The following is a 26,548-nucleotide window of genomic DNA, read 5'->3' on the forward strand; positions in this document are numbered from 1 at the left end:
TTCACTATTCCATTTTCCTTTCAATTAGCTTGTTAATTGTATACTCACTTGATATTCTTTTTGTGGCTACATGAATTACAAAAGTCACACTTTTATGTAAGAACATTACATATGCTTTTAGTTAAGAAAAGTTCGTGATTTTAAAACTCCCTCTAAAATGTAAGGCATGTAGAATAGTATAACTCCATTTATATGCTGTGTAAATTTTATCCTGTTTTCCAGTATTTTAATTTTATATATATTTTAAACTCATAAGCCACCATCCTAGTGTAATATAAAGAGAGCCAGTTGACTCTAGTACACACAGTAAGTTATTTTCAGGTCAAGGACATCAGGCTTAGGGAACTCAGATCTTTTTGAAGCCTACCTAATCCTTGCTTTAGAGGGAGATATTACCTGTTCCTACCAGACAGTAACCTCCCAAAGGCAGACAATATGTCTATTTGCCAAAGCTGTTCACTGTACGAAGAACTTGTAAAGGTTGTCTGGAATAAAAGTTCATCAGAGCCTCACTCATCAGACATACAGAAATAAATGTGGTCCACAGAGAATTTTCTAACTAATCACCTGTCAGCGTTACCTTGATAACAAAATCTGGCAGAGATATTAAAAGACAAAGAGGAATGATGTCAGCAAGACAGAAGTTAAGAGCTCTCCTACTCATATTCTCCCCTCAGCAACAATGATTCGGCAGCAATCCACAGACAACGTGCCTTTATGGGTACTCAGGGATCCAGGTAGGAACCCGTGACACCCCTGTGAAGTCCAAAATCACCAAGGCAGGCCTGTGCCCAGGCCTGTCCAGCTTCTGTGGTCCTCCGATCCTGGAAGAGTCGTGCACACTTGTGCCTCAAGTGATAGGCCCACAGACTTTGGTGCCAGCTGTGAACCTGAAATGGCCAGTGATGGGTCTCCAGACCCTTTTAGGTGCAGCGTGGGAGCCCCTGGAGGCAAGCTCACTGAACCCAGTCTGATTGTAGATGTTACATTATTAACGTTTCCATAGGATTTACACCTATATGAGTGAACAAGTTTGGCAAATTAACTTTCCTCAAATTTTTCTTCTTTTTCTTTTTCCCCCAGAACTAGTAAGTATAGCTGACAAACTTACATATATTTAAGGCGTATAAAATGTTCAATTAGTATACACAGACATTTTGAAATCATCACCACAACAGAGCTAACTAACATATCCATCACTTCATATTAGTTATTTTTTTCTTTTTTGGTGTGGTAAGAACACTTAGGATTTACTCTTGCTTAATATACCATCTTTTCTCTACTGGGTCCTCAGTTCAGTAGAGGTTTTGTTCCCTTTAATAGTCTGTGATACATGTAAGTACACTGCTTAACAGCCAGTGACTAATTATCTTTTTTTTTTTTTTATGAGAGAGAGAGAGCGAGAGCGAGAGAGGTTGAGAGACAATCCCACAGCCCTGGTATCACAACCTAAATGGAAACCAAGAATCAGATGCTCACCTGACTGAGCCACCCTGGTGCTCATGAAATGTTAGTTTCTGACTTTACTTGAGTACAAACGTCCAAGCCTTTAGGCTCCCTAAACATAGATTGGTACGGTACTTTTGTGATAATATTAGAGAACATTTTCACTGGGATAAGCACCAGGAACCTGACTCTTATAAAAGAAGAGAAATTTTAAATTCTTCTCTATGGGAAGAGTTATCTCTCCTTTGAGGCATAACATGAAAATTAATTCCTTATAACAGGATATCATAATCTCTCCTATTTAATTTATTAACCAGGAACTTCTGTTCAAATAGCAGTATCAGGGATGAATGAAGCATGGGATGATGCATGACTAACTGCCACATTTTCCCTGGGGTTATTTGAAAATGGAGCAGGAATAATAGATTCCTATAAAAGTAAAACTAAATATAAAATAACTAACATAATATATTTTAAAACTTATTTTTGATATCCTGAAATATCTAAGCCCAAGAATCTCTCCTTTACTTAGAAAGTAGTAGTAGACCGATATGAGGAAACAGGGATAGCTAACATATACAGTTATTCCCGCTTTTCGAAAGTTCGCATTACGTTACTTCACTTTGAAGCCCTACTGTCGGCACCTATTTTCACCTACCAAAAGAAATCCAAAGAGCATTTTTGCTTTTATGAAAAAATACAAAAAGCAAAAACAGTGTTCAGCATTTGTTTTGCAGCTAGCCCTTAGGGAGGGAGCACGTTCTGCCAACAGGGAGACTGGACCCAGCCAGCAAGTTCCCCAGGAACCACAATCAGCATCTCAGCAACTAGCAGTCAGAGCTTTGAACTCTGTGAGCATCTGTGCTTTATCTCGATTTTTTTCTGTGCATCCATTAGCAAAATGTGTCCTAAAAGCCAAAGAAGGAGTTTATTTTGGGGGTCTGGGAATGCTCGAAATGTGTCCATTAATAGAAATTGCTTCCATGCTTTATAGCATTTAGGCTTATAAAAAGTTTCATGGGAATGCTCTACTTTTGGATAGTGGGAGAAACCTGTATTTGTGTGGTGAATATGTGTATTGGAGTGTTTCTCAAAGGGAACTTTCTGTTTATTTTTACTGTGCGTGGGGTGGGGGGGGGAGGGAGAGAGAATACTAGATTTTATTCTTAAAAACTTCTCAAGTAAATTTGGAGATCACCAAATGGTCGATTTCTCTTGGAAATTCAGTTGGTTTTCTATATGTTAAAGACTGAAAACTTCTGCAATAAAGGCAAGTGTTTAACTTTGTTTTACACAAGATTCTTCAAATGCCTTTCAGAAGGGGCTCTCATGGAATCAGAGAGCAGAAGATAGCACTTCTTAGTCTCTTGTGCTGTTGGCTGCTTCCTCAGTATCTGTTTTCCTCTTTTCCCTCCATAAGAGGATCTCAACAGGGAGACAAGTTCCTGATAACAACGGAGTCACTTCACTAGCTTTGGACATTTAGATTTCAGGAGGTTTCTGTTACAGACAGCTGAAACTTATTCCAGTACAGCAGGCCTTCTGAACTCAAACTAAATGTAAGTCTACTGATCCAGGGATTTTTGCTATAGGAATTTGAGTGTAGTGCATTTATTCTCAATGTGAGCTGCATGTCACGTCAGGAAGATCTTAAAAAATACATTCTCACGTCTAGGTCCAAAGGCATCTGCAAAGGGGCCCTGGCATTGGTACTTTTTAAAATCTTTCTAGGGGATTCTAATAACACAGCCAGTGTTGAGAATGGCTGTCAAGTACTTTATTTTTTTAATGTTTGTTTGTTTGTTTGTTTGTTTATTGAGAGAGAGAGCTGGAGAGGGGTAGAGAGAGAGAGGAGAGAATCTCAAGCAGGTTTCACACTTAGCACGGAGCCCAACGCAGGGCTTGATCCCACAATCTTGGGATCATGAGCTGAACCAAAATCAAGAGTCCTATGCTTAACCAACTGAGCCACCCAGGCACCCCTCAAGCACTTCATTTTTAACTTAGCTAAAAAACTCTCCATAAATCTGCTTTTTCCTGCTTTTTCATTCCTATTCTTGTTACAAGGTTAAGAGTTTCATTATACTGTAAGTTGAAGTTCCAAATACAAGAAGACTGATTCACAAGGATCGTTAACTCTATCCTTGTTTACAGATATTTTGAGCCCTTGTTTTTCAAAATTTTTTTTGTGTGTTTTCACACTATGTCACGTCCTAACATGCTGGCCAATAAGTGAGCTCTTACTTTGCATAAGGAAGCTATGTATAGTCCAATCATCCCTGGCCTTTGGAAAGAGAGTCACAAGATAAACACACACACACACACACACACACACACACACACACACACACATATACAAAACCCAAAATGAACAAACAACTACTTAAGTCATATTCAAACAATACCTTAGACAATGTATTACAAATTATCTCTTCAATAAACCACAGCTGAGGCAGTTTTTCTTAATATTATACATTATACACCTTGTTAGTTGTAAATACGCACACATTTTTCATCCAAAACATGTATTTTCCAATATTCCCTACTAATATTACCTAGCAACCACAAATACAACAACCCGATAATTAAATCTCTATCTAGAGAGTAATCCAATGCTATTTCAAAATAATTCATCCAGAGGTGTATCCTATGGCCAAATTTATCTTTCTCTGATTAGCCTCAGAATTCACAAACTCCAGTTTTCCATGTCTCTTCTAGTTTTATTCCCAACCCAGTCTAGATATTATCATTTAGCAGTCTTCAGTCTAGAGAAGATGATCACTACCGACGTAACCTATGTAAAACCAGTGGTACAAACAGAACACTGGCAGTGCCATCTTTTGGTAAAGATCAAAATTTCAGAAATACTGCCAGGCAGCATGGTAGCCACTTAATATGATGACCCTGGCTGGCGCTTTACCACACACTTGTACAGTGGAGTATGTGATAAGACTAGTGAATCTTATGAACCTTATGCGTTACTCTACTGATAGGCTACTTTTTGTTTCCTTTTTGCATGTGAGTCTCTAGGTTATAAATATGATTGCCAACCTGATGAGGGCTAACACCCACCATGCTGCATTTTTAGCTGGTAAGAACTCCTAGGGAGAGCACTCTGAGGTCAATCTTGAATTATTTTGCCCTGCTTTCTAGGGTGCACAGTTGTAGTTGTCATTTTTTTATCTCCGTGACCACACTCCTGCGTAATAAGAGAATATATAGGATTTTTAAGTTGTTCCACTAATGCCTGTGGTAAGTAATTCAACTTCCACCCCATGTTGAGTACAGAAATCGTATTTTTCACCTTATAGTAATGCCATAATCAAGTTCAAATTCTCTGTTTTTGGATAAATTCTATTTCCCAAACAACCATACTAAAGGCATAGACTCTTTTAAATATGTGCTATTGCTAAACATATACTCTTCCACAGCTACTTCAAGAGTGAGGTAGGGTATGGGCAGGTAAAGTAAGAAAGCATGCATTAGTCAAATAAGAGAACAAATTACCCAGGGCTTTGTGGAGAGCAGACCTAAATTCATTACAATTCAAGGAACCATTAAGCAAGATTCCATGATTACTCACTTCAGCTCTCCATCAATAACAAGAATCCAATCTTCTCCATTTGGCTCCTTCTTTCTGAGTCATATGCTTTTCTTTCATCCATTAACTGAAGCATTCACTCCATATTCTCAATTTTCTCAGAGACAGATCCAGATCCTTTTTTTGTATTATTTTCAATGCTTTATCTAACCATTTTCATTTTCATCAAAAGACTCTTGATATGAACACCAATGAAATAGCCCAATCTTTGCCATAGCTTTAGAACTCTTGCTGAGAGTAATTAAAAATGTAGGGCTTGCTTGAGACTGGATGTCTTTCCTTCCCTCTCTGCCCCTACCCTGCTCACACGCTCTGTCTTTCTCAAAAGAAATAATAATTAAAATTTAAAAATTAAAAATAAAATGTAGAGGCAGCCCAGCTTCGCGAAGGCTCTGGGTGTGCGGCCCGCAGGCACCCGGCATGCGACCGCCCCGCCGCCACGATGCCCAAGAGGAAGGTCAGCTCCGCCGAGGGGGCGGCGAAGGAGGAGCCCAAGAGGAGGTCGGGGAGGTTGTCAGCTAAACCTGCTTCTGCAAAAGTGGAAGCGAAGTCACAAAAGGCGGCGGGAAAGGAGAAATCTTCAGACAAAGAAGTGCAAACAAAGGGGAAAAGGGGAGCAAAGGGAAAACAGGTTGAAGTGCCTAACAAAGAAACAAAAGAAGACAACTGCAGAAAACGGAGAAACAAAAAACGAGGAGAGTCCAGCCTCTGATGAAGCAGAGAGAAAGAAGCCAAGTCTGATAAGTATCATATCCCATGTCTTACCAGTGGTCCCTGTCTCCCTTCTTGTACAATCCAGAGGAATATTTTTATCAACTATTTTGTAAATGCAAGTTTTTTAGTAGCTCTAGAAACATTTTTAAGAAGGAGGGAATCCTACCTCATCCCATTTTTTAAGGGTAAATGCTTTTTTTTAAGAGGTGAAATCATTTGCTGGTTGTTTTTTTTTTGGTACAACCAGAAAATAGTGGGATATTGAATATGGGAGGCTTTGATCGTCTTGGGTGTCAGCTTAACATTCCATAGATGGGGTAGTTTTTATATCCTATAATACCAAGCATACTAAATGGCAATTTGGAGTCAGTTGTGCATTTAATATGTCTTGAACATTTTAAATTACTTCTATTCCCATGTTGTTTTTGGTAGAATTGTTTGCTAAAGAAAACCACTCCTTGATCTTGGCTCTCTCCCTGTCAGAATTTTGTGCATTCTGTAACATCTTGGTCGTGGTAGTCCAGTTTCCTAGTAACTTTGTTAATGTGCTGTGCGAGATTGAAAATTTGAGTATGTAGCGTATATGACATTAAATTGTGAATTAATGGGACTTAACAGTGTAACAGCATATCAACATTTGAAGATACCGGTACTTGATATACCGTTAAGGGAAATTTGCCTCCAAATTTTAAGCTGGGAGGTCACTGGAATAACTTTGAGAAAAGAACCACAACTACATGGTTTTTTTAGGTTTTTGGTGCGTACGTTAAGAATTATGTACAAACTGAATTGTCTGTACTGATCCTCAGAACAACAAATAAAAACTCAATGATGAAAAAAATAAAAAAATAAAAATAAAATGTATTTTAAAAATAAATTTCCACTTTCTAAAACTTTGCTGGCATAATACTGAAGTGTATATGTTGATTTTGTACCACTAATCTTGCTCAAGTTCTTATTAACTGTAATAATGTATCTATGGATACTTTCTCCTTTATTTCTTTTCAAACTTTATAACATTTACTTGTTTAACTGTATTGAATCGATTGTCCAAAACACCTTGGAACTGAATTGATGATAGTGGACATAATTGTCTTATTCCGCATCTCAAGGGGATGCATGCTTTCGAATATTCACCACTAAGTCTGATGCTTGCATGGCACCTTTTACATGTTCTTTACAAGATTGGGAAACTTTAACATATCAACTTTATATATTAACATAACATTAACATATATATGTGTTAATGCTTACATGTGATCAATTAAATTGATTTTCTAATTTTAAACCAACCTTGGATTCACAGGATAAATTTCCATTTTAGACATAATGTGCTATTTTGTTATACATTAGTGGGTTTATTTTTTAAAATATGGTTAGGCCCTGCCAGGAGTTATTACGGGGTTAGATAACATTAGTTGCAGCCATTGACCTCTGTTTCTTGGTATCTTAACAATGATATTATTTGGAGGTTGCACTTAGCCCAAAGGATACTTCCCATTCATCCTTTCAAGTAGGAGTGGCCATATGACTATACTTTCTAGTCAATGAGACATAAACAAACACCTTGTCTGGAAGTCCAAAGATGCTGAAAGGAAGTTGCCTTGGGGGTGGGGGGCTGTCTTTCCTTTCTCATTTCTGCTGTCCATGACAGATGATGTGAATGAATTCCAGAAACTGTTATGGATCATGATATGGCCTTAAAAATTAAAGCCATGCACATGAAAACAGAAAGATACAGAATATATGGATCCCTTCATAAATAAGAGGTAACACATTAGACTCTTAATGCCTACCTTCAGACTGTGTGTATATGTAAGCTCTACTCTAGGACATTTCAAAACTGTAATTAAGTCAATAAAACTAGCAGTCTAATTCAATGCTTTATGGATATAATCCTTAATACAAAACAGGTGTCTTGTCTGTATTGAAGCACAGAGTGTGGGATAACATTCTCTGAAGAGGAGCAAGAATTTAAATTGTTGCAAATGCAGAGAAACTGCAAAACATTTAACTTCATAAACCGAAACTTGGTCACTTTTTAGATTTTTTTCAGTATTTCTGGTTATATCAGTAAGGAAAAAGTACTTAACATAACACTGACATTTACTACCCCTCAAAAGGAGAATCAGAGCATTCTGCAGCTAAGAGTAAGGACATTATGCTATGGTTAAATTTCACTTATTACAAATGGCTTATTTCCCATTCATTCCTGTGCAACTGTTTTAAATTAATAAAAAGAAAGTCGTTTTACAGTGAAAACAGAGCAGAGACAGTAATTATACAGGGCCCAAAACACTGAAGTTTGAGAACTAGTCTCTAGAGGAATTACACTGACTTTTCATAAAAAATATACAGACTAGTGCAGAAAATGTAAGAATTATTTTTTTTTAATTTTTTTTAACGTTTATTCATTATTGAGAGACAGAGAGACACAGACACGAGCAGGGGAGGGGCCAAGAGATGGAGAGACACAGAATCTGAAGCAAGCTCCAGGCTCTGAGCTGTCAGCACAGAGCCTGATGCGGGGCTCGAACTCACAAACTGCGAGATCATGACCTGAGCCGAAGTCGGAGGCTCAACCGACTGAGCCACCCAGGTGCCCCAAGAATTATTTTTTAATGTTTATTTATTTTGAGAGAGAGTGTGTGAGCAGAGAAGGGGCAGAGAGAGGGAGGGAGAGAATCACAAGCAGGCTCCACACTCAGCACAGAGCCCAATGTGGGGCTTGATCCCTGACCACAAGATTACTACCTGAACCCATCAAGAGTCAGAAGCTCAACCCACTAAGTCACCTAAGAGTCCCTTAAGATTTAATTTTAATTTTAATTATAATAAATAGTATATCATTTTAACAAAGGGAATAATTTTATTGGAAAGCAGCCAAGGAAGATACTTGGAAGATATTTTCTAACTTGGCTCCCTAAATGGATGGTATAGATATTCATGTCATAGGAATATGGATGGAGGAAGCTTGACATAGCTGTGAAGATGAAATAATTTGGGTTTTTTTGAAATGCTTTTGAGATTAATTATGTGAAAACCTCCTCCAAAGAAGACTTCCCTTTGATCTATCTTATATAACACATTATATATATTATAGATTTGGTGGGAGGGAGGAGTACTTTCTACATTAAAACATGAAGGAAGAGCAAAGACACATTTTTCACCTCTCTTTCTGTTCCAGTAGGGCAGTGGCCTCTCCTTTGCACTGATATCAGCCCATCAGCCCCGGTAGTGGGATGAGACAGGAGTTTCCTGAGCAATGACAGTAGCACTGGCCTGATTTTATGCCCAAATGAAGCAATCAAAGAAACCAAGGCAGCACAAAGGGGAAAAGCCTGCCAGATGTGAGGCTAATGGGGCAATGGCTGGGAGTCTGTGGAGATGGAATAAGCTTGTTAAGCAGAGCTAAAACCCACGAAAAGCAAAGTTCTAGAAGTTCTAAAGCAAAAGCTATCTTTGTAACTTTTAGCTCTCATCGGGAGAAAGTATGTGATGAAACTGCTCATATATCATGTATATAGAGGTATTCATTCAAGTGGGTTGAGTTATTAATAATAAAACATAAAAGAGGACTTTGACATGTTTTAACAATCCACTTGAATTTTACCTATTTTTAGCTGTAGAATATATGTGCCTTTATTTTCCACTCTAAAGTTTTCTTTTGTTCCTTTATCATCATTATCTTAAACCTACTGGAAAATTAGAACCTCTAATGGGAATAATTAAAATATCCAGTAATATCATTATATTTATATTTCATTACATTTAAATTAAAAATGCAAAAGTATGTTGCTTTAACTTCCTTCAGTTTTCACTTTAGTTCTTTTATAAAATATTTCCTCTTATAGTTAGATCATAATTTAAAATGTATATTCCATTAGTATAGCTGGCTTTTTTGTATTCTTCACAAGATATGCCACATAGAAGTCTTAATTTGTCAAATACTTTGAAATTTCACGTTCTATTTTTCTATTTAGAGTATAAATAAATTGGTAAGCAAATGTGTAATTGCTTTCTTTTTTGTGTCATGCTAAATGATTGTTAGTAAGTATGGGTAAGAATCAGCCTAAATGGATACTAATAGCTCTCATAATTAGGGCATCTACTCCCTTCACAATGAAAATCTAGGTACACTGTTTATTCCTGTACTTTTTCGCCCTTCAACTATACTTGATTAACTTACTTAATTCAATATTTATTGCCAGGATCAGTGCTAGTGGATATACAGTGGTAAATAAAATAAACTTGTTTTGCTCGTTCTCCTGGTGTATATAAAAATAGTAATTATGCAGTAAAATATGTATAAAAGAACATGTATTTTCCAATCTCCAAAGAAATGGGAAAGCCTTAAGTTAGTATCATACATTTTAAATGATCTTCTATAAAATGGTGGGAAAATTCTCCTGAACCAATAAAAACAAAATCATAAAATGTAAGCAACTGCTGTTCCATAAACGTCTGGGAATAGTACAAAACTCCGAGTGATTTCACAGTTTGAATACACATACCTTTATTAAGAGCATACGTTCTTCTGTCTTGAATGTAATTAAAAATTAGATATCACTTTTTATATCTTATAAAAGTTTTGACATAGGACCAAGATATTAAACACATACATAGCTTTGATATCATCTATTCAATGGAATGTATAACAGAAAGAAATTAATATTTTTTGGTAAATTCCCTAAAACCATAAATTTTATTAAAATCTGTTATATGTGTGCATGTGAATACACACACATATAAATTCAACCATTTATTTTTTGAAATATCTATTTCCCCCCCACTTCAGCCCTCACACCTTTTTTACATATTCTTTTTGAGTTTCCTTTTGTGTCTCCCTCTGAGCCATCTTTTCTTGACTGTCCTACATAATGTAGTAAGTTGGGGGGGTGGTACTGGAATATTTCTGTCTCGTATGGACATTTATGTTTTATACTTTGAGTTTTATCTGCATCTGTAGATCTATCCATATCTAAGAAAAAGCAGCATAAGGTGTTGGTTTAGAACAAGTTTATGGAGCCACACAGACAATGATTAAATAACAATTCTACCACTAATTAGCTGTTTGCCTCTGGGCAGGGAACATAATTTCCCTGCACCTCAGTTTCTCATATTTAAAATAAAGATAACAGGGACACCTGGGTGGCTCAGTCAGTTAAGCGTCTGACTCTTGATCTCAGCTCAGGTCATGATCTCACGGTTTGTGGGTTCGAGCCCTGCATCGGGCTCTGTGCAGACAGTGCGGAGCTGCTTGGGATTCTGTCTCCCTTTCTCTCTGTCCCTCCTCTGCTTGCTCTCTACTTCTCTCTCAAAATAAATAAAAGAAACTTAAAAAAATAAAATAAAACCATGTATGCCACAAAGTTGTATGTACATTAAATGTTGAAAAATATATGTGTATGAATATATGTGTGCATGTCTATAATTATGTGTGCTAAATGCTCAAAAGGTGCCTAGCAAAAGTAATCACTTATGTAAGCATTATCTACCCCATTAATGTATCTTTCTAGCTCTCCAAATATATTATATACAACTGTAATATATAAACTATTCATTCTAATTTCCTTTCGGTGGAATTCTAGCAAGTCGGGGGCATGATATATGACCATGACATATCTTCACTTCTCTGAGTGGGGTTTGCATCAAACTGCAGACAATTGTCTGAGGAGGTAGCATTGAACCTTTATTTAATGGCAGCCTCATTACATACAAAAGTATGATAAGGCAAATATGAACACAAAATATACCTTCAACAGATACAACCACTGTTCCTTCTGAAATAACTCTGACTTCCCACTCCCACTTTATAAAAAAAATATATATAGCAACTTTCTGAGCATGTATTTCCATCTTTCGGACTAAAAACTTTCTCATTTAATACAAATGATTAATGCCTTTCTTAGGGCCTGCCTACCTATGAAAAATGAAAAGGCACATTGAGATGAAGAGTATTAGATTATAAAGACTAATATATTAATCATTAACAAGTTAGTTAATGCTTTCCCACTCATAATACCCATGTGCGTTAATGAGAAATAAAAGAATACATAACAATAAAACACCCTGTTTTTTGGCTGGATTTTATTTTGACAATTGTGCACACATGGCATTGTTCTTCCCTGTCCTGCTTTAACCTCATTTTCCAACTCCGGGTCTTAATCTTTGTATTAACTTGGAAAATTCTTGATTGAACCATTTTAGCTGCCTGGCTTCTGGGAATCTTTCCCATCACTGAGTTCATGTGCCCTGGCTTAGCTCTGCCGGGTGCCTTGGAAGGTCATCCGTTGAGTTCAGGACACTCCGATTTGTCTTTGGCTTACCTGTAGATAGAAGAGTGTCTGCTGTGTGCCTCTCTTCCTTACTGCCCCTACACCCCAAGCATCTGCCTCTCTGCTCAGGCACCTGCCAGTTCTTGAGGCAACCCACTGCAACCTCCTTACTCTTTCACTCTGGAGTCACTCACGCTCCTTATCTACTTGGCTCCTCTCTGCTACATTCCAGCAGCTATATCACTTATCTGAACTGGGACAGCCTGCATCCTGCTAGCTGCATTGAAGTCTTGAGCAAGCTCAATGGTGAAGCATAAAGTAAACCAAGAGCAGGTGAGCACATATAAAGTGAAATTCTATTTATGGCAATACAGTAAACATGGAGGGTTAAAACAACCCACTTCAATTTAAAGCAAAATAAAAGTCACTGGGCTCCTGGGCTCCTCTGAACTGGCATATTCTTCACTTTATGTATCTGCTGCTATCACAAATTTTAATGATGTAAAGGAGAGCACTGTAAGGTTTCACTTACTCCAACCACATCTATCTTTGATCTTCTCCTTTGCACTGCTTGCTGGTTGGCTCAGTAATAAAATAAAGTGTAAGCAAACTCAGTTGAGTCTGAGTAATCCTTCTCATAAATCTTCAAATCTGGAGAAACCTTGGGGGGTCTGCTTTAATTCATATGCTTCTCCCCATGAGCTTGCTGAGGTTTGGCCTCCCCTCCAAGAACTTTATGACGAGAAGAGATGAACACGTTTATAGCCATAGAATAATAAGCTGATATTATTCCAGGTAAATGGAACGTTTAATTTGTTTGGTCTCTAAAGTTTAGATAACTTATTTATATTTTTTCTCACGATAGCTAGGAGGTGAGGGGAGAATAATTTTTAAAAAGGAAATCTCAGAGAAGTTATAATTTGGCTGAAATTATCTGCCAAATAAAGAATAACAGACCACCATCTTATATTGATTCTGGATCTAATGAAGTTGTGTTTTTTGTTTTTTTTTTTTAATTTTTTGTTAATGTTTATTTATTTTTGAGACAGAGAGAGACAGAGCATGAACGGGGGAGGGTCAGGGAGAGGGAGACACAGAATCTGAAACAGGCTCCAGGCTCTGAGCTGTCAGCACAGAGCCTGACGTGGGGCTCGAACTCACGGACCGCGAGATCATGACCTGAGCCAAAGTCGGCGGCTTAACCGACTGAGCCACCCAGGCGCCCCTGAAGTTGTGTTTGACATGGGTTTGAAACAGAATTTGTATTGAGTCCACTACTTGCCAACCTGAGGACATTGGGAACACTGTTTTATGTCTCTGGGTTTTGGTTTCCTCAGCTGAGACTGTGGCTAACAACAACTAGCCAACAGGATGTTTTGGAGATTAAATGAGATAATTTATTTGTAAATCTCCTCACTTACTACCGATCACATAATAAATGTGAAATGAATGTCATGTTCTTTCTCGGAAACAGAAGCAATTCTAGTGGTCTTTAGCTTAGTGGACTTTGTACCTAGCAGGTGAAGATGTGAATTTTTGATACTGATATCTGCATCTACCTTATTCACCTTTGTACTTCTTGGCATGAGGTCAAGCCTTTTTGAAACACCAAATACATGTTTGTTGAATGAGAAAATAAATAAATGATCTGGTGATGAGATAGACAGTCTATGTATTGGCGTCACATAAGACAGAGAGGAAGATTTTTATAGAGGTAATTTCAAAGAGGATGCCTTGTAGCAAAGTTGAAGAAAAATCAAAAAGTACATAATTAGCTAACATAGAGAGGCTCTTGCTTTTCCAGTGAACATTTCTGTAAACCTTGAGGCACTACTTGAGAGTAAATATATTTTTTTATTTCCAAAAGTTAGAATGTATATTAGAATATTTATAAAATATGCACCAATCTGATACTGTGCTTTTTAACATCCCTTCTTCTTTTAACCTCCCTCTTCATTTATATTAATCATTCATTGAAACAAGTTTACATGCTCTGCTGTGTAAATATAAATTATTGAAAAGAATTGGGAATCATAATGTAATGTTCTTTCTCTCTCTCTCCTTCAGAAGCTGTTCTAAGTAACTAATTTACATCTCTGAAACACCTCCCAAAACTTACACTTTGGAAAATATGTAAAATCAATATTCAGTAGATAAGTTTGGCACCCAAAAACTTATTAACGTCTTAAACGTGACATTTAATACCTTTTATTAAATGTATTAATAAAACATATTAATGTCATTTATAACTTGGCCATATATAATAAAAACACAATGTGCATTAATAATAGCATATATTTTCTACAAAATACGTCTGTGAAATCATTGTGGTATGATAAACCATCTCAGTTACTGATTTAACTTCTCTAATTTGGATATATAAAAATCACAAAGCTAAAATCAGTCTCTCTTGTCAGCCTCTACATCATTTAACGAATGCAAACTAAATGATCACCAAACCTTATTACAAACAGCTGGAATGATGTTTTAAACAACCATGGAGGTATTAAGTATAATTATTATACCTGCCTTTAAGAATATACATTTCACATGTTAACTTCAGAAATTTAATAGAGACACTGAAAATTAGATTGTAGGTAACAATACTGGATGGATGATGCCGTGTATTTTAAAAATGAGCAACAGCATTTTTATATCAAATGGTTATTTTTCCCGTTTGTCAAGCCATTGCTTTGTGCCATTATTTTCTCTTTTTTTATCCAATGTGCCGTATTGAAGCTGACATTTTGCAACTGGCAGACACACAGGGCAGTTTTTTAAAATGCTATTTTTAATTTTGACATAATCAGGAAAAATTTATTTTGCACTCTTACTTTCTGTTCTATAGCACATTAGTCAGTTTGGTGAAATGTACCTCAGAGTGTCAATTAGAAACTGAAGAGAAACAAGTGTTCAAAGGAATCCAGACTGTTTTCCCCTCCATATTTGAGCTTATCTCTCCCAGTACAGGTTCTCATTATGAGCTTTCTCTCTTTTTTGGTGTGTGTGCAACTTCAATTCAAATTTTTGTGTTTCTTTGGTGCACCTAAGTTTAATAAAACATGAATTTGTCACACACATGTTTAAGTTTATCATGTGTTAATTTTAAAGTGCCTTATTAATTATTGGGAAGTTCATTATTGTTGATTCTAATATTTTCTATCTGTAAGTCCGGTGTTTATTTTGTGTTATAGGTAATAAAAAATGTTCAAGAAATAAACATAAAAGCATAATCCTAAAAACAATAAATGACTCTACTTTCAATTGTTTCTCTTATGTTCTAATGAATAAATTATAGCTTATTCCCTAGTATATTTCTTAGAGAAATGCAGAGTTACAAATACATATCTGAATTTTTGATATGCATGGATTTCTTTCTTTTTTTTTTTTTAATAATGTTTATTTATTTTTGAGAGAGAGAGAGACAGAGTGCAAGAGGGGGAAGGGCAGAGAGAGAGGGAGACACAGAATCTGAAGCAGGCTCCGGGCTCTGAGCTGTCAGCACGGAGCCTGATGTGGGGCTCGAACTCATGGACCAGACCATGAGATCATGATCTGAGCCGAAGTCAGTCATTCAACTGACTGAGCCACCCAGGCGCCCCGATATGCATGGATTTCAATTATATCAAGCATCGTAAATTGAACTGGGACATTAGTTAAGTTTGGTTTTGTTTTTTATTTATTATTATAAATGCATATCATAACTATTTGCTTAGCATTTCCACGTCATTTATAGACAGAATAATGGGGCTTGTGACAAGCATCTACCTCACAAATGATCAGATGGTATTAGCCAAGGGAACTTCCTTCTCAGTCTTATCTAATGTGCAAATACTCGATACACACACACACCCACGCACACACACAAACACACGCACACAGATATAAATCCATCAAGTTCCTTCCTCTTAGCTCTCTATCAGAACTGTCATTTGGATCACTTCAAGAAGAAATAATCATCTGCTATAATTGATGACAGTCACAGAATATACTTTTAATGACCACCAAAATTCTGAATGCAAATGTAATCTGTTGTCCAAATGACTCAAGTTTTAATAGAATGGATATTCCAAGAATAGAAAATTGTTATTACCTTTGCCTAAAATATAAAATTTCAGATTTATGTATATCTTCCATTTATTATACAACTATTAAACATTGAATAGTTTCATGCAGTAAATTTTACTTTTCTTGAAAATGTGTTCTAGAAAATCATTTCCTATCCACATCTGATAATGACTTCTCTCTCTATGCTCTTTTCAAGTAGAAAATATATATTATTCTGGATTGAACCTAGGCAAGAATAGAACAATTTTTAGGTTGAATGCACAGCAAGACAGTTTTCAAAAATATGCAAAATCACTGACACCATGCAATATGGAATAACCTTTCTAGCATCAGGGATGCTGGATGTTCAGTGTTATGTTTACTTAAAAATGATCTACCTCTGGTTGATATTAAGAATCCTACTTATCCAAGTATGCCTTGATGTAAGGAAAGAGGATACACCTAAAAGCAGTCACCAGGGCACTTCATGATAGTAAAGATAAATGCAAAGTTTTCATATATTTATTTTTTTTTCTTTTGCCTTTTTCAAAATAATGTGACATTTCCATTTCCAGCAATATTTGACATGACATATACTGAAAAAGAAAGAAACTTATACTACATAATGCATAAGAATGTTGGATAAAACACATAAGAATTGATACAGAAACAATCAAAACTTGCAAAATATACTACGACTTACAAAAAAAGTTAGCCTGAAATGTAAGACAAATGCTTAAATTCAAACTCATTTAAGTAGCACATTGAGTCCCATGTTTCTAGAATACTACAGGAAAACTGGCCTATCAACACTTCAGCATCATGCATTCCACTTAGTGTTCAAGCAGTTCCTTAGGATGCAAACTGATCCACCCTGCCAAGACCATTCAGTGACTGACTCTAGTTCATCAAATTCTTGAAGTAATCTTCCCAAAATGCCTTTCTTATGAAACACTCCCCAGTTCTCTTGGTATATATTCTCTACTGCTTCACTAAACAAACTTAATTTTGTGGCAATTGGCTGGTGGGCTTCTAAATAATTGAAAGTTCTACAAGATTTGGCCATGATTCTCTCTACCATAAACTCAGTAATAGGTTTTATGTTTGCAAATCTCAGCTTAGCCAACACCAATTTATTCATCACATGCTCTATGCTGAGTCAAAGCCTTGGATATGCCATTGTGACTTTTAGTGTTGAATTTATTTACTTTATCTTAGGAATAAAGATCCCCATGGCTTTTTGGTGGGATGATCATAATTATACTTATTTTCCTAGCTGAATATCTGTATGAACACTGCTTTTCTACTAACCATTCTATCTGTCTACATTACTGGCTACATCACTATATATCTATCAGACTACATTCATAAGTCAAAAAACAGACAAAGAGCCAATATATCAGTCTGAATTCATCTGAAGGAATACCAATTTAAGAAGTTCCCCTGAGATTGGTATCATTTGCATAAACTATCTGAGGAACCGTTTTAAAACCTTACAAAAATGTTTCTATTCTTTATTGTATAAGAGAATTTTGCCTTGAAAGAGAGCTACTTCCCATATAGTCTACTTTCTGGGAGTATGCTGATTCTTGTACCAAGGCATTCTCAAGTGATATTCCATTTTTGGCTACCAGTCAATTCCTTACAGATTCACTGGCTGATAAACTTGCACTTCCTCTTGGCTGGATAATGTACTCATTCTTGTATTTATCTTTCTATATGGAATAATTTCAAGCACAATTATAAATTTCAGTTACCATTATGGAAAAATGTTAACATAGGAAAGATTTTTCATAAATTCTCCCAGAAAGTAATTACTAATATTTTAACTGTTTTAATTACTCTAGGGTAAACTTTTTCATTGAAACATCAACCTGTAAAGAATGTCTTAATTGTGATTTAAGCTAATGACCTAATAATAAAATTATTGGAAAGAAGGAGATTAGAATACTTGGGATGTACAAGCAAGATTTAAAATGTCTGTAAATACTTGACCTATCAATAGAGATACTTACAAATTGAGTGGAAAAAAAAGGTCCATCTCTAAGAAAATTACAGTGAGCTAATAATATTTGTTTGCAAACAACTCTCTTTCTCCCTAATTATAACTCAATAATATTTTTTGTCTATGCCTAAAGTTTTTTCTCATGCTTAAACTTTCTAGATCTCTAGTAAATTAACACTTTTCACATATATTGTTTAATACTACAAATATATATAACTATGTCCAACTAAATATAATTATCACAATGGATTTTTTCAAATGTCTAATCTTATAAATCTCTTAAAATGTTATAAAGTAAAAATCAATGTTAATTTGAATTGTTATCTCAACATCCTTAAAGTCCTCAAACTAATACTACATTGAATTAACTGAGAAATAATTTTCAATTCCAGACAAAAATAATTACAATATCCCTGTTTGTATTTAATACATTATAAAATAACCATAAATTAATAGGTAAAAAGATGGGTAAGTGCATTTGCATTATGTAAATATGTGTGCTCATTCTGAAGGAATGTAAAAGGCAGAAGCAGATGTATGCAAGGGTCACCAGTGTGATTTTGTTTGTAAAGAAACAAAAGAGAGTATAATTTTGTCCTAAAACAAAAAGTGTTCACCTGTTCCAAAATAAAAGACTCTAAAACAGAAAGTTGGAAGCATGGTATAAGCATAGACTGCATGATGAAAAATAAACTACTTGTGTAAGATTATGATACCTACAAAAATAAGATGGAAAGAATCTATTAAATTGTTTGGAAATTTGGACAAAGTTGGTAAAATATAATGAATATATTCATAAGGACAAAAAAAGGCTTGTGAATCATTTCCCATAAAATGTTTTATAAATAATACATATGGAACATAAAGTTGTAATTTTATATATCTTTATTCTAAAATAGAAGTTAATCTGTAACCCAAACCATTGGAGCAGGAAATCTTCTACGCTGGAGCCATGGACTGCTACAGGCTTTTGTGTTCCTTTACACTTCTGTTCTCTATTTTACCGACAATTTAAAAAAAATTTTTTTTTAATGTTTATTTATTTTTGACAGAGAGAGAGAGAGAGAGAGACAGAGCATGAGCAGGGAGGGACAGAGAGAGAGGGAGACACAGAATCTGAAACAGGCTCCAGGATCTGAGCTGTCAGCACAGAGCCCGACGCGGGGCTCGAACTCACGGACCGCGAGATCATGTGCAACGCTCAAGTGACGGAGCCACCCAGGCGCCCCTGGGCAATTTTTATCTTTGCTGATTTGGGGGGTGACTTTTTATTTATTTTTCTTTTAATGTCTATTTATTTTTGAGGGAGAGAGTGACAGAGCACAAGCAGGGGAGGGGCAGAGAGAACTGGAGACACAGAATCCTAAGCAGGCTCCAGGTACTGGGCTGTCAGCACAGAGCCCAACACGGACTCTAACTCACAGACCGCAAGATCAATACCCGAGCCAAAGTCCAACGCTTAACTGACTGAGCCACCCAGGTGCCCCTGAGGTTTGATCTTTTTAATGATGGTTCTTAACATTTGGTTCTTTCCAACATGTTGATCTTTAACACCAGATATAAGATGAATTCTAGAGAAATTGGCATTATTAGGCAATTTGTAACAAAACTAAAAGGACAATGCTACTTGCTTATGTAAGGCAGATGCAAATAGATGATGGAGCAGGTTTTCACAGTCTAGATCCTATGTCTAGGATTATGGTTTGGAAGTACCTTCTAAACTTTAATGAGAATACTTCCTTTAGTGTTTGTGCCACAACGACCGGATGTATGATCTTCAAAGTCATATATAGTGCTATATAATTTCTGTCATGCCAGATGATTCAAAAAACAATCATCAAACAAAAGGAATAAGCAGGACTTATATTTATAAATGCAAAAACAACTAACATTAAAAGAACAATACTTGTTCCTGACCTATCACACAGCTGTACAACAGTCAAATACTAATAAACCTCAAAGATTGGTCTATTTTTCAGCATATTAAAAAAATTAATGTTTATTTATTTCTGAGAGAGAGACAGACAGACAGTGTGTGTGTGGGGGGGGGGGGGGGAACAGAGAGAGAGGGAGACACAGAATCCAAAGCAGGCTCCAGGCTCCGAGCTGTCAGCACAGAGACCGATGTGGGGCTCCAACTCACAAATGGTGAGATCATGACCTGAGCCGAAGTCAGACGCTTAACCGGCTGAGCCACCCACGTGCCCCTATTTTTCAGCATATTACTAGAGAATGTCCATAAATTGAGAACTGAGAGTTAAAATTGAAAAAAAAAAAAAAAAAGCAAAAACGTAACATATAACTTGCAAAACCATCGCATGGTTTCAGCCATAAAGAGTAAATGGTACCAGACATATCCGACCTCCATAGACACCTAAAACATGGGACGAGCAATTGTTTCAGACACTGGATAAGGGGCGTCACTGGACTGTGATCTCTAACAGAAGAGAATCAAGTAAGTTCTGATATCATCAGAGCATTCTGCACGAGGAGACTCTTTACCGAACACAGTACCTTCTGTGGGATGGCAAACACAAGAACATCACAGTAATTTCGCCAACTTAAGGACACGTATATCGGAGTTTAGGAAAGTGGAAGAGGCTGAAACGTTAATGACAGAGTACCAAAGAAAAGGAAGAAACTCAGAGACCAAATTTTCAAAACATGCATAAAGGCTCCTTTTGCCTTAGGATAAATACTAAGAAAAGGGCAAGATTCCATAAACCCAGTCAAAGAAAATCTACCAGGGAATGTAAAACCACAGGAAAGCTATAGGTGGAAGAATATTCAATGCTCACATAACGCTAGAGCAAACCACCTAGAGAAAAGAGATATTTTTAAACACAAGAGACAATTTTGTAGAAATCCCAGAAAAGTTACACCCTTAAAATAGGACTAGCGCAGCCTTAGAGCAAAGGTAACTGCAGATCAGCCCTAAAGAACTTTGAAGAGTCAAGCTTATTTGTAAGTTAATTAAGTATGTGATAAACAACAACAACAAAATCCCCCACAAAACAACCAAAAATAAATCCACACATATGATTTAAATTTATATACATATATATGTGTATATATACGTATATATACATATATACACACACATATATTTAGAAAATATATATTATATATAACATTCAACAATGTAAATCACATGGTCCTACAATTGACACAATTACTGGACATGTGAAGAAGTCTATATGACCCAAAATCAAGAGAAATTTAATTAATAAAATAGGCAGTGGAATGGCAAATATTATGGAATCAACAGACAAGCACTCTAAGAGGACTATTATGAATATATATTAATTGATAAAAATGAAAACATAAAAATATTGAGAACAGATATTATAAAAACATCAATTTGAGCTTCTAGAGCTGAAAAATATAATATCTGAAATTGTATATTTACCAGGTAGGCTGAAGGGAAATCAGATACTAAAGAAGAAAAATTTTGTGAAATTTAAGACAGGACAAAAAAACTGACAATAGAGGGAAAAAATTAGCTAAGAAAATAAATAGTTTCAGTTATGTGAGGAAAAACATCAAGTTGTCTAAAACGTATAATTACAATAGAATAACAAGAGTACCCAGCAGAAGAGAAAATTGTTGGACAATTAAAGAATCCATACTTTTCAATTTCATAAAATTATAAATTAACATTTCCACAAAGCTCAACAAAACCCAAGGAGAATAAATACAAAGAAAAGTATATCAAAACATAAAATAATAAAATTACTATAACCCCCCCCCAAAAAGAGACATATTACTTGGAAGGTGACAAAAATAAAAATTGCAATTCATATCTTTTTAGAAAAAATTCCAACTAGAAAAACAGGGAGCAACATCTGGAAGGTTCTGGTGGAAAAAAAAAATGACATCAACCAATTATTATATAACAGTATAAGTAGTCTTCTGAGCCTTAGGCAAAAGCAATCTTTAGTGTTTGTCAGTATTTTAATACTTAGTACCCTTCCAGAAGGTCTAAATATGACTAGTTGAAATCCTGGCATTTCAATTGTATTCCAAATAGAAAGAAAATGTATGCCAAGTGTGAAAGGGCTATTCCCCAAATCTTATCATAGCACCAAATGAACATTTTTTTAAATAACTCTATCACAGAATGATGAGATATGTACTCTTTTACTTAGGTACTTTGCCATCACAAATAGAAATCTGGGTTTATGTTTGTGTAAAAATGAAATAAAGGATATTGGGTACACACTGAAACCCTTTGCCTTAAGGGTAAATTCCTGATATCTCCATCTCTCCCTCCCTAAAGCTTGAAGCCACATAGGTCTATAACCTAAATATACAAATGGTAGATAGATAGATAGATAGATAGATAGATAGATAGATAGATATAGACATACAGACATACATAAGATAGAGACAGAGATATAGATACAGTGTAACCTACATAAAAAAAGCACACCCAAACTCTGGCAAAGGAAATCTGTCTCATCCTTTGCACTTTGCATGACACATCAACATCTATCCTGAAAATATTTAATTTCAGGACTTCTCTCACTTGAGTTTGTACTAGAAAACCAGCAAGTTACAAAAGGAGACAAAAATATAGAGAACATAAAAGAAAGAAAAAATCATGGCAGCTAGGAGTGCCTAACCATTTATCCAAATAGATATATCTAATTAAATTAACTAAAATGAATATCCCAAATTTAAGGGATTTCTTAACAACAATGGAAGACAAAAAAATTACTAAATATCACAAAATTTTTGATAGAAAATTACTGTCAACCTCTAATTATACAATCAACAAAAGTAACTTTCAATGGTAGAGCAAGTAAGCAGTTTTTCAAAGAAATAATATATCCCATTCAAAATACAATGTCTAATGGGAAATTCTAGAGTTCACATTTTAAGAAAAAAAATTATCACAGAGATTTCTGAGATGTGAAAGGAAAAGTAAGCAAAGAGAGGGTAGATAATCTAAATAAATGTTGAATAATTAAAGTATTTTCACTATAACCCTGTAGTTATAAAGCTGACATGAAATGAAAACAGTGAAAAAAATAATAGGGTGTTAATATAGACATGATTCTAGGAAGAGATAATCTGAGATGGAGCACACCAGAGTTCTTTAACCATCCAGACAAATGATTAATTACAGATTTTCTAAACTACAGTCACAGAAATTTTTGCAAAGTATCCTCTTAAGTAACATTAATAGTGTTTCACACTTGTAACAACAGATGGAAATAAGAAACAGGAAAAAAATCATTCAAATAAACAGTGAAAAATTAGAAAAAGAATACCATAGAAAACACAAATAGAATGTTCAAATTAGGAGAGTGAATAAACACACATCAATTAACATGAAAAATAGACTATACTTATAAACTAAAAGAAGAATTATATATATAATATATATAAGTATGTATAATTTGCATATATACAATATGCATATATCTATATTTCTAAGAAAAGAATGCATATTAAATATATATCTATATATGTGTATATACAAATACACACATGCCTACATAAATGTATCTTTTTCAAAGACACAACTAAGTCATAATGATTATAAAAATTGTGAAAAAACAAACTGAAAATATAATTAGGCAAAGAGAAATTTGGTAAAGTTATGTTAACATAAGATAAGAATAAACATTAAGGCAAAGAACATTAATAAAAAATTATGATTAATACTTATTGAATCAGGATAATTTAATAATATAAATTTATAACAACTGAACCACAAAAATGCATGTAAATAAATAAGTAAACAAAAATACATATATGAATAAAGTATTCTAATTTATATAAAAGGACAATAAATATTGAAGAGTGACCGTGTCCTCTTAGTAATTGGAAATAAAACAAATTACAAAATACTCAAAATGAAGAAGACTTAAAGAACATGGTAACCACTTTGGTCTAAAGAACATAAACCAAACACTGACACCTGGTTTAATTACATACAAAGAAAAATTTATAAATTAAATAATTTAGAGTAACAATAACAGATTCAACTAATGAAAAAAAAAGAAAATCAATAAAAAACAAAAATTAATGAAGCAAGAAACCAAAAATTAAACAGAATGAAATAACAATGCCAAAGTTGATTCTTTGAGAAGATAGTTTAGAAAATTGATGGATGTTTTAAAACAAATATTAAATAATCCTAAAGAGAATAAGAACACACAATAGATGCTTTTAATATAATATAAAATTATAAAACTGAGCACGTATTAGACAACAAAGGAAAATTTTCTAAATAAATTTAAAATAAAATAATAAAATAATTTCTAAAATAATTTAGAAACATGCAGATGGCAATCTCTGCTAGGCAGTGATAAATCTAAATAGTATTAATAAAATTAGAAAAACAGAAGCCACTTCCTGATTTGATGGGAACATTCTTAACTATTGGATAAAAGAGGAAAGAAAAACCAAAATGTCAGGAAAATATATTTCTTTGTGAGTGGTATATTCTTGTTTATATAAAAGCAGTTCTTAATGCAACTCTTAAAGATATTTTCTCAGTTCATTTGTCAGAAGTTTAGAAGACCTGACACAAACATCTTTTTTTTCTCTCTGATCATTTTATTTCTTTATTTTTAGTATTATTTTTTCCTCTCTTGTTTTATTTGTGTATCTACTTCATTGGTTTCCATGGAATATCATATGCAAATAACATTTAGAGAATTTGCATGTCACAAATCATTTTTATTAATAGCCTCCTATATACTTTCTAGCTTGGCTCAACAGTGTTTTATAACCTCAGCATTATTGACATGTGGGGATAGAAATTAGTTTTGGGGGCCAGTCCTGTGTATTATAGGATGTCCATCAGCATCTCCAGCCCTCCTCATTAGATACCAGAGGCAACAGTCCCAGTTCTGACAACCAAAATTATCTCCAAATGTTGCCAAATGTTTCCTTGGGAGGGGAAAGGGGTATTGTCTTTGGTTGTGTAGAATTCTCTGCACTGTATAGCGACCAGTCTCCAAAGGTCCCAATGATTCCCATCTGTCGCTATTCATATCTTTGTTTACTTCACTCTGACACTGTACCAGAGATAGTCTTTGTGACTAATGGTCACAAATACTAATGGTATTTGACAGAAATTATAGTATGTCACTGCCAATATTGTATTATAAAAAGACCATAGCTTCCATCTTGGATTCTCTTTCTCTTTCTTTGATCACCTGCTCTGAGGGAAGCAAGCTACCATGTTGTGTAAGCGGCCCTACCAACAATCATGGAAGTGAAGCAGGAAGCAGATTCTTAAACCCCAGTTGAGCTCTGACATGACTGAAAACCCAGTATCTTAAATGCCACCTCATCAGAGAACCTGAGGCTGAACAACCCAACTGAACTATTACCAGATTTCTGATCCACAAAAACTTTAATATAATAAGCATTTGCTGTTTTAAGTTGCTAAGTAGTGAAGTAATTCATTACACAGCAATAGATAATTTAGAAAATCCCTAATCCCAGGAAAGTGTAAATTTTTCAGATCTCTGTGCCTTTTCTCAGTCTACTACTGTAACATCTTATGGTCCATTTCTGTCTACAATTGTTCAAGTTATTATTCATGAGCAAGATACAATGATACATTTTCCTAAAGACAACACTGGCTTTACAGATACCCAATTGGTGAGTACATAAGAATGTATAAATTGTTACACTGTGGAAATTTTTGTAAACAAAGACAAAACAAAACAAAAGACATAGAGTAAATCTAAACCCTGAAAACAAAGCAATGGGTTTGTGAGATGATACAAATCTCTTCATAATCACAGCCATTCCATTTTAAATATAAACACAACCTGGAGCAACTTGTAAGATAAGAGTTTACAGATTCACAACTCGGTAATGAACCTAATTCTGATAGTGGAAACCTGTTACATGTTAGGTGGGTGGATTTGGAAGATGCATGAAGATTTTAGTGATAGTAAAGAACAACCCCCAAGGTATTATGGTTACTATGGTACTAAGGTTTACTATGGATACAGTAGGTACTATCGGTATAGTGGTAAATTCACTTTGCTTTCCCTTCACCTTTTTTTTTATTAAATCATGCTCTGCACCATTTTTCTTAAAATAGCCTTGCACTGAATTTTTTCCCTAAACACTTGTACTTGTTTGTCTCCAACACACAACACGCTTGTTGGTTTCTACCTATTATATCTAACAATTTGCAGCGTTTCCAAACTATTTCCTTTTATAGTGAATTCCCCCTGTATATAATTATTTACTCTCTGACAGTCTAAGATTCTCATACATCCTTTAATATAATGCAATGCATGTTTTGTCTTGCTTTATTCTCTTTATCATCTGCACTTTAAGTTCATCTGAAGCCTTGTTTTCCAGTTCTTTGTTCTTATTCTCACTAAATAAAATGTTGTTCAATGCAAAATATATGATCCATACATATATAAAAATTGAGTGATCTATTTCGTTATGGTATATATACCTCTATGAGGC

At 34.9% G+C, this 26,548-nt stretch overlaps 1 pseudogene; it reads left to right on the top strand.

Annotated features, from left to right (window-relative positions):
• Positions 1-5,453: 5,453 nt before the first annotated feature.
• LOC122235764 overlaps positions 5,454-26,548 on the top strand; it is a 184,291-nt pseudogene continuing 163,196 nt past the window's right edge.

Source organism: Panthera tigris, chromosome F3 (genome assembly GCF_018350195.1).
Source record: "Panthera tigris isolate Pti1 chromosome F3, P.tigris_Pti1_mat1.1, whole genome shotgun sequence".
In the NCBI taxonomy this organism is placed as follows: Eukaryota; Metazoa; Chordata; class Mammalia; order Carnivora; family Felidae; genus Panthera; species Panthera tigris.